The sequence below is a fragment of the Tamandua tetradactyla genome, chromosome 3 (genome assembly GCF_023851605.1).
Source record: "Tamandua tetradactyla isolate mTamTet1 chromosome 3, mTamTet1.pri, whole genome shotgun sequence".
NCBI lineage: Eukaryota > Metazoa > Chordata > Mammalia > Pilosa > Myrmecophagidae > Tamandua > Tamandua tetradactyla.
The window spans coordinates 169,102,186-169,116,129 of NC_135329.1; the positions used below are offsets into that span (position 1 = coordinate 169,102,186).

The 13,944-nt window shown below is 34.1% G+C and overlaps 1 long non-coding RNA gene across 2 annotated transcripts in view; it reads right to left on the minus strand.

The window, feature by feature from the left end:
- Positions 1-13,944, minus strand: part of LOC143676480 (uncharacterized) — a 92,602-nt gene that overhangs the window by 73,310 nt on the left and 5,348 nt on the right. For both annotated transcript variants that reach the window (XR_013172120.1, XR_013172119.1), the window contains exon 2: positions 7,717-7,809. This is a non-coding gene — a long non-coding RNA (uncharacterized LOC143676480). The remainder of the gene's footprint in view (positions 1-7,716; positions 7,810-13,944) is intronic.

The following is a 13,944-nucleotide window of genomic DNA, read 5'->3' on the forward strand; positions in this document are numbered from 1 at the left end:
AGGTACATAATGAAGAACAAAAATGTTATTATTTTCTCTTTTATCTTTGCATATGTCTTTATGATAAGGTCAACTTACTGTCCTTTTTTTAAATTTTTTTAATATTACTATTTAATATTTAATAGAATTTAATATTTCTATTACAAAAATGTCTTTTCTATTACAAAAAGACATTTTTGTAATAGAAATATTACAACAGTTTAATTATAAATGATTATTTAAACATTAATTAATTACACATCATTAGCCTGTCCTTTTAAACTTTCAAATCACATTTTTGTTTTTTTTCAAAGGAAGGAAATACTCTAGAGTTTCTTTTGTCCTATATTTTCATCCTGGCACAGAACTCAACATTTCAATGTTCTACATTGCCATGTGGCCCATAAAGTCATTTTGACTTTTCTAAGCAAGATCTTTTCTGAAAAGACAATTACATAGCTTTGATTTATGTTTTCACATTTTCATCTTCATTTTCTTATAAATGCTTTTTTTGGAATTAGCTTCAGTGTTGAGTTCCTCCAGCTTCTAACAGTTGCTGCCATCTATCAAGTCTTTTGTCTTGGCCAGATGCCTTCCAATTTCCCACTCACTTCAGGCAATCTCAGATAGGATTCTCCATCCTGACTGGCTTCTCAGAACTCAATTACTCATCCCACATCAGCCCAAATCTTAGCCAAATTGTCTCACCAGGAAGTAGAAAAAATTACAGGATCCAATCCCTGATATGACATAACAGAAGTTTTAAGGATAGTAAGCAAGATTTGAAGGCAAAGGACTGATATACTTGTAAATTTTGTCCTTGCAACTAGCTTTTCCCCATATCTTATCTGGACAAGCATATGAAAAATAGCCACAGGCAACTTACCATCCCAGACATTCCCCTGGCAGCACGCTCCCACTTAGAGAAACTCTTACTCCACTAACCATAAGAGGGTTTTCTGAACCCTCACCCTCTACACTTCTATTTTCAATATCAGTATCTTGGGGCTAGATGGAGATACAGCTGAGAAAGAGCCCCACACATATATCTCAGCCCTGGAAATTATGCATCTATTGGACAGGTGGACTTTGAAAACTCAAGATCAATAGACAAGTTTCTCTCAGGAGTAGGTTCTGACTCTATGCAATAAATGTATACTGCTCTGAACAATTTCTTCTGGATTACAACTCACTTTAGCACAGGGGATATTTTCCTAATTTTTCAGACTTCTGTATATATTTTAAACATATAATTCATTTCAGAATTATATTTTATAGCAACTACACTCTTGAAGTTACCTGAAAAATACTGAGTTAATAACATGACTGACACATTAAAAAGGATATCTAGGGTGGGCCACGGTGGCTCAGCAGGCAAGAATACTCACCTGCCATGCCAGAGGACCTGGGTTCGATTCTCGGTGCCTACCCGTGTTAAAAAAAAAAAAAAGGTTATCTAATGAGGTGAATCTATGGAAAATGCTTTGTAAACTCTGAAGTGATGCACAAATGTCAGGTATTTCTCACCTTTTATGTGCCCAAATGTATCACTCGGAGGATAAAGTTAGTCTATTTTATATAAATAACAACAGTGGTAAGAATGCAAAATATACTTCAATTAAATTTTATGTATGCCTATTCAATGATTTAATTTCACAGTGAGATTCTGGTTAACCAAGAAAATAGCACATTGTTTCTATTTAAGCACTATGAATCTTATTTAGGGGACTTTTATGTGAACATATGAGTAAAGCAAATCACCAACTTCCATAGGATATCTATACATGCAAACACATATACAGAGGATATTACATATATAGGGCATTATATATAGAACATTATGTATGAATATATAGTCACTCACTTGGTGGTTACTATGAGGGTTAATAATATAATAATAAAAGAAGTATTTAATACCATGTATAGTACATCATAAATATCAATTAATAACAATTATTATTAGCTATAGTGTCCTGAAGCAGCCAGTTTTAAAGTAAGAATAATTTAATTCGAGTTATTATTTTTTCTACTAACAGGAAAAAAATAGTTTGGCTTATTTATATCTTTATTTAATTGGCTAAATATTTAGTGTCACTAATAGGATCAATGTTGGCTTATGTCATTTAAAGGTTGTTGCTCTTCAGGCTCACTTATGTTTTGAAACAGGCAGATAAGAAGGCAGAAGGAAGGAAGGAGCCAGTAAACAGAAAAGCTAAAATTAAGTAGAGTGGCCATATGTCCTGGTTTGCTGGTGACACTCCCAGGTAACACCTTTGTGCTGACATTATTAATATGTCCAGTATCACTTTCCTCCATGGCACTGTACAATCAAACCTTCTGTCATGATAAAAAGGTTCTACATTCAGACTACCTAATATGCTGGCCACTAGCCAATGTGGATACTGAGCACTCAAAGTGTGGCTAATGTAACTCAAATATTAGTTTAAATTGAAGTTTAATTGGTCTCATGTGTCTACTAGCTACTATGTTGGACAACGCAGCTGTAAAGTGTGATTTGGATGATATATTATATGGTCATCCCCAAGACCAGATGTATTTGCTAGACTGGAGAATTTAAGGTTATCATAGAGGAAATGACCAAGGTGGAAGGTTTAGTCTTAGAAAAGTAAAATGATCTTCCTTCACCAGCAGGAAGCCCTGGGCACAGTCCTATGTGTGTGGACATTTCAATTTTTCACGTATGTGAATGGACAGTTTAGAAAGCTCACTTTGAATTACCTGAAAATTTCCAATAATGTAAGAAGCATCATCTGAAAGTGGAATAGTGAGTTGGAACCAAAAATTATCACATATTCCAAGGAGGGAATCAAGGCTTCAACTGGGGGCTAAGCCTTCCCAGCTAGCTGTGCTAATGGCACTTCATGTTCTTGCCCTTTTCCCTATTCCATATATGTTTGCACCATTTCTTACTTACCACAGTTCAGATTTTGAATCACCTCACAAGCTGCTCCTTGTGTTCCTGGCTAATTAGCATGCAACTGGTAAGAAAAGAAAGTGACCTTTTCTTGACTAATTTACTTTCTTCAATTCAACAAGAGCCTGTGAAGTACTGTGTAATTAATAAGAATGTAGAAAGAAGAAAAGGTCTCATTTTATGGTTAAAAAAAATTAATTTCACAAAGAAGAAACCAGTTATAATTCTAATAGTATAGTATGTATTCTGTAACACAGGTACCTAATTGAGCTATTCCTTATGTTTTACAAGAATGAAAGAACAAGTGATTGTTTCTTACGTTTTGCATTATATTTGAAAATAGTTATTCACCAGATCGTAATTAGGAGTGGCATACAGACCTAATTTATTTCCACAGCTTCTTGGCACTCAAAATTTGACTTGTTTATATGTGTTTTTATTTAAGGGCAAATGGAATTATTCCATTTCAGATGCTACAAGTTATTTTTAAATGCTTCAACAAACTGAGATTGCTCTATTTGCACTTAAATTTATTTTTCTTCAAATATATATGCATAGAACTTTACTATGGCTCACAAATTATAATGAGATAGTTTGATTTGTGATTTGCTTATATAGGGTTCCCAGGAGAATTGATGGCACATAGTTCATTATTGACATTAGAAAATAATTGTTTTGCAGCAGAGGAAAAAAATATTTTTTATTTTTCTACCTTTCTGAATCTTCTGACAGGCTGACAAAAATGTCATTGCTTTCTGTTCTCTCATTAAAAAAAAAAAAAAAACTGGACCTAAAAAAAAATCACACAGCTGGACCTTTCAATTTTCTTACCTACTGAATTGGATTAACTGCATGATCTGAGTCAATTGATTGTGAAGAAATCAATGGCTGAGAAGGCCAGATCTCTCCTAGTTGGCCTCTTTCCTAAGCCTCTGAGCATGTGAAGTTAATTCTGTACACCGTCAAATTTTAAAATAAATTACTTTTTAAATGCCGAAGTTATAAACTTCTATGGGGGATATTTGTCTCCATAATATCCAGTAAATGAGCAGCAAAATGTAATTTAGAGGTCTGTTTTAAAAAAGCATTTATTAGATGTTTTTCTAATTGCATTTATTGTAGAAAATCTGGATAGTAGAGACGTAGAGTAGAAAATAAAATCACCATAATTCAGCCACAGACTACTAATGACATGATATTTAACTATAGAATCTTTCTCTTTGCATACATGTGTACGCATGTGGATATGTGTGTGTGTTAGGTAGATTATTGCTCCCCCAAAGATGTTCATGTAATAATAACCTGTGACTATGTTAGCTTACAGAATTAAGGTTGCAGATGCAATTTTGGTTGTTAATCAGCAAATCTTAAAATAGGGAGATTATCTGGGAGGGCCTGATGTGATGAAATAATGTCATGAAGGTCCTGAAAATGGAAGAGGGAGGCAGTAAGGAGGTCAGACTGATGCAAAATGGATGTCTTGGTATTGTGATCTGAAAAGTCAAGGAAGAATTTCCCCACCTCCACCCCAATCAGCCCCCTACAACTAGGCAACAGTCTGAAACACTGTCAGAAATCCATACCCTCTGAAGCAATTATTCAATTATAAACAGTGAAATAATTATGAATGTGCCTTTATATTTTTAAAATTAAATATAGTCATTTGCTTATAATAAAGCATCTGTTTTGATTTTGCCATTAGAGATATATTAATAACTTTTAAATGTTCTTAACGTTCATGAAAGTTACATTTCATAGTCCGAGCCAGAAGTTAATGCATTTTTGTGAATACATTAAACTCAAGAGCTTAAAATTTAGGAGTAGAAAAACAAACAGCACCACTGACTATTGTAAAAATCGAGTGATCATTGCTATACTATGGTATTGCTAGTGCATGTTTAAATCTAGTCTACAAAAATGCTTATACACATTTTCTAAAGAATTTTTTCAATACGGAAAGCTAGTTGGACAAATTATAATTTGATATTATCTTGACACACACACATACACACATATATGTAAAGAAATACAGGAATAGTATATTTTTTCATATACACATGTAGGAATATTTATATAGAATACACATTAGATAAGTCCTAAAGTATATAAGCATGTAGAAATATACATATATATATATGTATGTGTGTGTGTGTGTGTGTGTGTGTTTGGCCAAACAAGACAATGAATGAGGAAAAAACTGCAATATAAGTACTGGATGATTAAAATTATAATCACACATTCTCATTTAATAAAATTCACACGATATTTATTCTACTATAACTAATATGCCATTCTTGTCAAGTACTTGAGACCCATATCTCAAAAGCTAAATGGCTAAACCTTTACAGATTTAATGTGCCACCATGCCTTGAGAAATGAACAAGACATGCTTGATTAGTTTAAAAGTGAAGTGTGCCTGTGTATGTGACTATTTATCAGGCTGTGGCTTATGTGTGTAAAATGTCAGCATTCTTATATTTGACGTGAAGTCAGCGTCTTGGAATCAATTAGCTTAAAAATGTATTAAGACAAGAAGAAATCTATTATTAGGCATATTTTGAAACATACAAAAACATTCAATGAGTAGTACAAGATGTACAATTCAATATGCACCTTCAAAGACACTGCCAAATGGTTCTAAAATGTTTGATGCTACATAATTCCTGTAGGTATCTTTGCCAACTTTGGATATCACTTCCTTTACAACATTGTAACAATACAGTGGTGGTATGCTGATTGCCTTGAAATGTAATGTACTTCTATTTTGAAGCATGTACTGAATTGCATTAAAAACCAGAGTTCTTGAATTATATAAGTACCATCATTTTTTCCTTATTCCAATAAAAAGGTCTCTCATCTTCTTCCTATATATTTTCCCTAGCCAGAAAAGGAAATATTGCTGTCACTTTCAGTGGGGTTTGCCTTTCATCTCATAGTGGCATTTCAGGTCTCTAAGTGGTATCCAATTTATTTGTATTCCCATGCCACTTCAGTAAAGCATACCCCTCTGTCATCTGAGTGCAAGCTTCATGCACTCAATACTTGGAAGCCATGCCATGAACAAATTGACAATATCAACTGCAGCCAGTCATCCTGCCAGTTATTTCCACAAGTTTGTTGGAGAGTTCTCAAAATTATTCCGCAATTCTACCTGTAACATTTTTAGGGTAATCTGAGATTTATTTCCTTGACTTTCTCAAATTATGGTATTTCATTTTCAATTTCCTTTCATCATACTGAAAATGCATTTTAGTGTAATTTTTATTTTCAAGAAAATTTTTTTTAACCTTTGATTTTTTTAGATCTTTTCAAATTTTATCAATTTACTTTTAAAAATAAAGCTTTAATTCTTATAAACTAGCCCATGTGCCTAAGTGACTACTGCTTCATATTTTACAGTCTAAATTTTAAAGGATAATACAGAATTTCAACAAATATAACATAGCATGACATAAAAAACATAGCCTAACAAAACAATATATTTTTATCACATTGTTCCTTTTTTTGCAATGTTCACTATTACTCGTTCATTTCGAAAAGATTCATTAATTATAAAATATTACTTGCACAGCGTATCAAATTTTAAAATGCCCCTTTCAGCTGTGGTCAATTGGCTGATTGAAAAAAATGGCCTCAATTTTCAATTCTTTCCTTATAATATTACTTTGCAGTTCCTCCCATCTTGGCATAGTGTCTAGGTTTCATTACCTTCTTGAATCTGGGTTGGCTTTGTGAATATCACTATCTAACAGAATGCAAAGGAATGACAGTGACAGTTCTAAGCCTAGGCTTAAAGACCTCTTGTGAAACTCCACTATATATGGGACCCCTGCCTCTACCATGACATCAAGCTCACGTCAGACTGCTGGAAATGAGTATTACCTGGAACAGAATCAGTTCATCCCAGCAGAGACTACCCACATGAACCTGTCCTCACCCAACTCCCAGGTGGACACAGATGATGGCAAAGTCCAACTTAGATCAGTTTAAACTAGTCCAGCCAATCCATAGACTCATGATAAACAGTAGATGATTGAAAGCTGTGTTTGGATAGAATATGAAAAGGAAACATTTCCCTATATTTGGTTAAGAAACATCAAAGAGTCCTGTCAAAGTGAAAGCATGTGTATTTTAAAATATCCTTATGAAAGATAAAGATATGCTCAGCCATAGAATCAATCTCTCCAGAAGAAGTAACTTAAATTTTAATTTCCAAAATTAACTTAGACACCATTGAGGAGATAAAAAGTGCATCCCGGAGAGACCAACATTTGATCTGGGAGTTTGAAAAGGGAAGACACAGAAGGAGCAGAACAGCCTTAAAGGCAGTATGACTCACAGGAGCAAAGGTGAAGACATCGGGTTAGCTGGAATAAAGGTGCATATAGAGGCTGACAGACAAATGAGACTGGAAAGTTAGGTTGGGACTAAATTGTAAAAATGCTTTCTCAGACAAGTTAAAGAGTTTGGATCTAATCCTTTGGACGTTAAGGAGACCAAAGAGAATTTTACGTAGAGGAATGTTAACATTCAGGAGACAGAGGAGAATAGTTTAAATGGGGGTAAGATTAAAGGCAGTGAAACCAGATCACCTGGCTGTTTTAACTCTTCAAAATAAAGATAATGAAGACCTCAAAGGAAGTTTCAGGAAGGATGAAAAGAACTAGATTCAATCATATTTTTTTTTATGATTTAAGGACTGATTAAAGTAGGTGAGGAGAGAGGGGAGGGAAAGGGGGAGAATCAAGATCTAACATGGAAAATAAACTCTGTGTCACCCCCCTATGTGGGAAATGACTCACCCCCAGTGCTGTAAGTCTCCCTGGCAACATGGGACATGACTCCCAGGGATAAGCCTGGCTCTGGCATCGTGGGATGGAGAATGCGTTCTTGACCTAAAGGGGGAAAAGAAATGGAACAAAATAAAGTTTCAGTGGCTAAGAGATTTCAAATATAATCAAGAGGTCATTATGGAGGTTACTTTTATGCACGCTGTAGCCAGATATTGCAAACTACAGTATGTCAAACGCCAACCAATGGTATTCCTGAAAACCCTAGGAAGTGCCATGGGCTCAATTTAAATCTCCATAAAAGTTTTTCTTCATAAGTTATATTTTTTAAAAACCTAAGGCTTCCAGACTGGTCCTATGCCAAATAAGCCCTGAAATCCAGAAGCACCAGTCTCTGGAAGATCGTCAACAATATTTGGGCAATGACCTCTTTCCAGCACGAAGAGGTCATTGCCAAATATCCTAGAAGATCGAGAGAATGATTAATGAGAGGGAGGAGTTGTAACTGAGAAATTAGTGATCAAAAAGTGGGTAAATAAGAATCAGGGGATGTTTGGGGTTTTCTGTTTATATTTCTTTTTCTGGAGTAGTATAAATGTTCTAAAAATGATCACAGTGATGAATGCACAAGTATGTGATGATACTGTGAAGCACTGAATGTATACTTTGGATGGACTGTAAGGTGACGAATATATCTCACTAAAATTACAGTTAAAAAAACTAGCATGGCCCCCAGATTTCCACATTAACAAATGGGGCAATTGTGATGCTTTCATTCAAATGGGAAACATTATAATAGAAGCCTGATATAAGAGGAGAAATAATAAATTTGGACAGACTAATTTTGAGATGTTTTCAGAAAATACATTTGCAGCTGAAAGTGCAAAGTTAAAGATAATAAAATTGCCATTGCCAATCACAACATTTTAATGGCAATTAGAGGCATGGAAGCCTGGAGACACCCAGAGATATCATACAAAGTAAGAAAAGAAGAGGATGAAAGAATTGAACTTCATGGAATCCAGAAATCTCAAGGACAAGCAAAGGAGGAAAAGTTACTAAAGGACACATAAAAGTCTCTCTTAGATGGGGATGAAAATTAGAAGAATGTCTGAAAAACAAATCGGGGAAAACTTAGTCCATAGTGCCAAGTACTACACAAAAGGCAAGATGAGGATCACAAGAGGTCACTCTATTTGATGAGTAAGAAGTGGGGACTGCAGAAAGAGCAGCTTAATCAGGCACTAAATATCCCTTGTATGTTAAAAGTAATTAATGGGTAAATGGGAATTAAAGAATTTGAAACAGCAAGTCTAGGCTATATTATCTAAGATTTTGGTGGTAAATGGAAGAAAGCAGGGAGGGTTTGAAGGAAAAAAGATAAAGAATGACCTTATTTGTATACTGTAGGCTGAGTGGAAGGAATCCCTGGAGAAAAAGACCCAGGAGGGTTGCAGACTGCTAGAAGGAAATAGTTTCTAGGGTACAGGTGAAGGGGCTCCCTTTGAAGTAGAAAAGGAAAACTGTGCATTACCACAAGAATGTCTAGAAGAAGAGATGCGAAGTCATGGGAGATTTCCTCCAGATGATCTTGGCTTTCTCTGTGAAGAAAACGTCTATGAACATGAGGCATTGAAAGTACAGTAAGACTTCAGAATTAAAATTTTGGAATAGATAGTACAGAAATTAAAAAATTGAAAAAGGAAAAGAAAAATAATTCCCAAGATATTCTGAAAGGTCAGTAGGTTGAAAAGCACTCAGATTATGGTGGTAATGATGTGCATTGACCTTTTATGAAGTCCAGGGATAAAACTGAAGGAAGTAAACAGTTGGATTCATTTGAGTGAGATCAGAAAAAGCACAGTGGGTAAAAGTATTGAATGTCATATGAGACGGTTTTGAAGACAGACTATCAAGATAGGAGCCTGGAGTGAAGCAACAACGCAGTATATTTACCTTTATAATGGAAATAGGAAACCTACAATATACATAGTTGGAATTTTTTTTCAGAATAGAAGAACACCCTAACACTAGTTAATAAATATTTGGATTTCATGGGAGTTTTACAACTCTATAAACTTAAGCAGAAGAGTATAAAAAGAAAAAATGTCAAGCAATAAAATGTCCAGTTTGAGTAATGATGACCACTTTAAAGGGAAGTACATACTGCCTCAAAACATCAGAATTATTTTAAAGGATGTATCATCTCAAGGCAGAATATGTGTGAATCCTTCTTAGAATGGATAAGTATAGATTACATTTTGTACAGGTAGCAAAACAGATAAACTTCTGTTTTTAGATACACCATTTGAACTGAGAGAACATGTCAGATTAGCTGGACATGTGTTGAACTGTTGCGCAACAAAAGCACCCTAAAGGTATGAAAGCTGACCCATGGATTTTTCAGTATTTTATATTAAATTACTGTTACTTTTTCAGTTGGAGAGGTTGTAGGTTTATATAAAAGTCATGTAAAAAATACAATTTTTCCACGAACTCCACTGTTGCTGAAACTGTGTGGTACATTTATCACAACTGATGAAAGAATATTAAAATATTACTGTCACGCATAATCCATAATTTGCATTAGGTGTATTTTTCCCTTACACCACCTAATTATTAACACTTTCTAATAGTGACATACATTTGTCATAGTACGTGAAAGAATATTCTTATGTTTGCACTATTAACCACAGTCATCGTCCATAGCAAGGTTCACTATGTAATACACAGTGTTTTATCTTCTAGCTTTCCTTCTAGTAACATACTCAACATTATTCACATGCATAACTTGGTGCTATTAATTACGCCCACAATAATGTGCTACTGTCAGCACTATCCAATTTCCAGACATTTACAATCAACTTAATTAGGAATTCTGCACAAATAAAGCATCAGCTCTCCATTCTCTACCCTCATTCTATCTTCTGGTAATCTATATTCTAGATTATAACCTCATGAGTTTGCTTATTATAATTAGTCCATATTAGTGAGGTCAAACAATATCTGTCCTTTTGCGTCTGGCTTATTTCACTCAACATAATGTCCTCAAGGTTCATACATGTTGTAGCATGCATCATCTTCCTTCTTACAGCTGAATAATAATCCACTGTATGTATACACCACATTTTGAACTCTCAATTCTGGTTCCATTGGCCAAAATATCTATTTTTATGCCAGTACATGCTTTCTTGATATTTCTTTGTAATATGTTTTAAATTCAGGAAATCTGAGTCCTCCAATTTCATTCTTTTTCAAGATGTTTTTCACTATTCAGGGCCCCTTACAACTACAAATGAATTTGATAATTGGCTTTTACATGTCTGCAAAGTAGGCTGTTAGAATTTTGATTGGGATTGTGTTGACTCTGTAAATCAGTTTGGGTAGAATTAACATCCAAATGACATTTAGTTTTCTAACCCATGAATGTGGAATGTCTTTCCATGTATTTAATTCTTCTGTTGTGCTGTTGGATTCAATTTACGAGTATTTTGTTGAAGTTTTTGCATTTATATTCATTAAAGAAATCTATCTGTACTTTCCTTTTCTTGTAGAATCTTTACTTTGGTATTAGGGTGAGGTTGGCTTCATAGATTGAGTTCAATATTGTTCACTCCTCTTCAAGTTTTTTTTTTTGAAGAGTTTGAGCAGGAGTATATTAATTCTTCTTGTAATGATTAGTAGAATTCACCTGTGAAGTCAGCTGGTCCTGGCCTTTTCTTTGTTGGGAGGATTTTTATGACTGATTCAATCTCTTTACATGGAGTTTGCCTATCAGAATATTTTATTTCTTCTAGAGTCAGTGTAGTTTGTTTGTGTGTGGCTAGGAATTTGTCCATTTCATCTGGGTTGTCTTATTTGTTGGCATATTGCTGTTCCTATTTTCTTCTTATGATCCTTTTCTGTGGGGTCAGTGGCAATGTCTTCCCTCTCATTTCTGGATTTATTTTATTTACATCATTTGTCTTTGTCAGTTTGTCTAAATTTTATTCATCTTCTTTATTAGTTTTGTTAATTCTCTGCATTGTTTTTTATTCTCAATTTCTAATCTTAAATTCTTTCCTTCTGCTTGTTTTGGGATTAGTTTGCTGTTCTTTTTCTATTTCCTCCAAGTGTGCAGTTAGGTCTTTGATTTTTGGCTCTTCTTTTCAAATGCAGGCATTTAGGGCTATACATTTCCCTCTCAGCACTGCCTTTACTGCATCCCATAAGTTTTAGTATGTTATGTTCTCATTTTCATTACTTTCAAAATATTTATTGATTTCTCTTGAAATTTCTTCTTTGACCCTCTGATTATGAATCTGTTGTTTAACCTTTGTATATTTGTAAATTTTCCAGTTCTTTGCCTGCTATTGATTTCCAGCTTCATTCCATTATTGTCAGAGAAGTGCCTTATATAATCTCAATTAAAAGGCTTTTTGAAAAGATTTCAATGTCTTAAAATTTACTGAGATGTGTTTTGTGACACAACATGTAGTGTATCCTGGAGAGTGATCCAGGAGCACTTCAGAAAAATATATCACCTGCTGTTTTGGGGTATAAAGTTCTGTATATGTCTAATAGGTCTAGTTCATTTAACACAGTATTCATGTTCTCTGTTTTCTATTGAGCCTCTGTCTAGATGTCCTGTCTACTGATAAAAGTGATGCATTGAAGTTCCCAATTATTATTGTAGAGACATCTGTTTTTCTGTGCAGTTTTGCCAGTGCTTGTCTCACGTATTTTGAAGCAACCTGGTTACGTGCACAAATAGTTATGATTGTTATTTTTTATTGGTGGATTGCCCCTGCAGCCTATATTTATTAGGAGGACTGACTGTGCAAGCTGACTCCTCTCCAATTCAATTTTACTGTGGTGTAAAAAAAAAACCTTTGTTATGGGTTGTTCATGTATAAATGTTAGGTTTTAACTGACTTATATCTGTTCTACTTAAACACTAAGTACAGTTATTGTGTTTTGAATATTTTATTATTAAAACTCTTTCAGTGAGCATTCACGATTATAACCTACGTAAAATATGATTTTCCTTATTAATAAGACATGATTTTATTTACCTTTCCCAAACTACACTAAATGTCAGGCATAGCTCAACAAAAGAAATCTGTAAATCTCAACAGACACAAATGCTTACTTTATTAATGCCAACTCTAACTCCAAATTAAAATCATATGGGACTGATATTGTGTACATATTTCAGATAAACTAATATTGCTTTTTTAATATCAAATACATAAGGAGAATAATTAAAGTATTTGTAGCCCTTTTCTCCTGGTTTCATACGCATGGACTTGGAAGATAATTAAAATGAATTTGCTCAACTCAAACACAGATAACATAAAAATATGAAGGTAGATAGACAGATGGTAAATAGATGGATAAACAGATGGCCATATCAGTTTGGAAAAATAATGTAAAAACATGCTTGTCATTCAAATTAACAGTGAACAGCATTCTTTAAACTTTTATCTTGGATCAAAGACAATAGAATTAGTACTAAATCATGGTATTATAACATGTTGGCCTTAAACGAAAAACAAATACAGAATCTATTTCAAGATTTTTACTTATGATCTTGAACAACAATTCAAAGACTTTTGAAGTGAGTAACTTCTATGTTAGTAGCAGGACTCTGATAAAATGTTTGCAATTAATATAGTTATAAACCAAAGATATTTAGAAATTACCCATGCACACACTCAAAATTCAGGTTCATGGAAAAATTCTATTTTTAAGGGGGACTAAATTAACCAGGTGAAACTAAGGAGTAGAGGCAAAGTGTAAGTTCAATTCTATAGACTAGCCAATATGTGGTAGGGGGAAAATGTTGAAGGTAACTCCAAGGACAATCTAAATGCCTAAGGCTCACTCCTAGTTTGATTTGCCTCATAAAAGAGTCAGAAAAAGCAGCACTGGAATTTAATAGCTAGTACCGTCAGATCCCTTATTTAAGGGGTTGTTATGAACTGGGGAATGGAGGCCATTGACATACTTCCGCATAAAATCCATGACTTCAGAAACTATGACAGGTCTAAGATGCATAAGAGCAAAAGTAGTCACTATAACAAAGAGCGGAAAGCCTGAGACAGAAGAAAAAATATGTTTTACTGAAAAAAAAGTCACTAAGAATTGCTTGACCTTCTACCAGATCTGTACATATGTTACGAAATATAGTTCAACACAGGATAAAAGGTGAATACAGACAAGACCATCAATTAATACAGATGTGTCCTTGATTTTTGT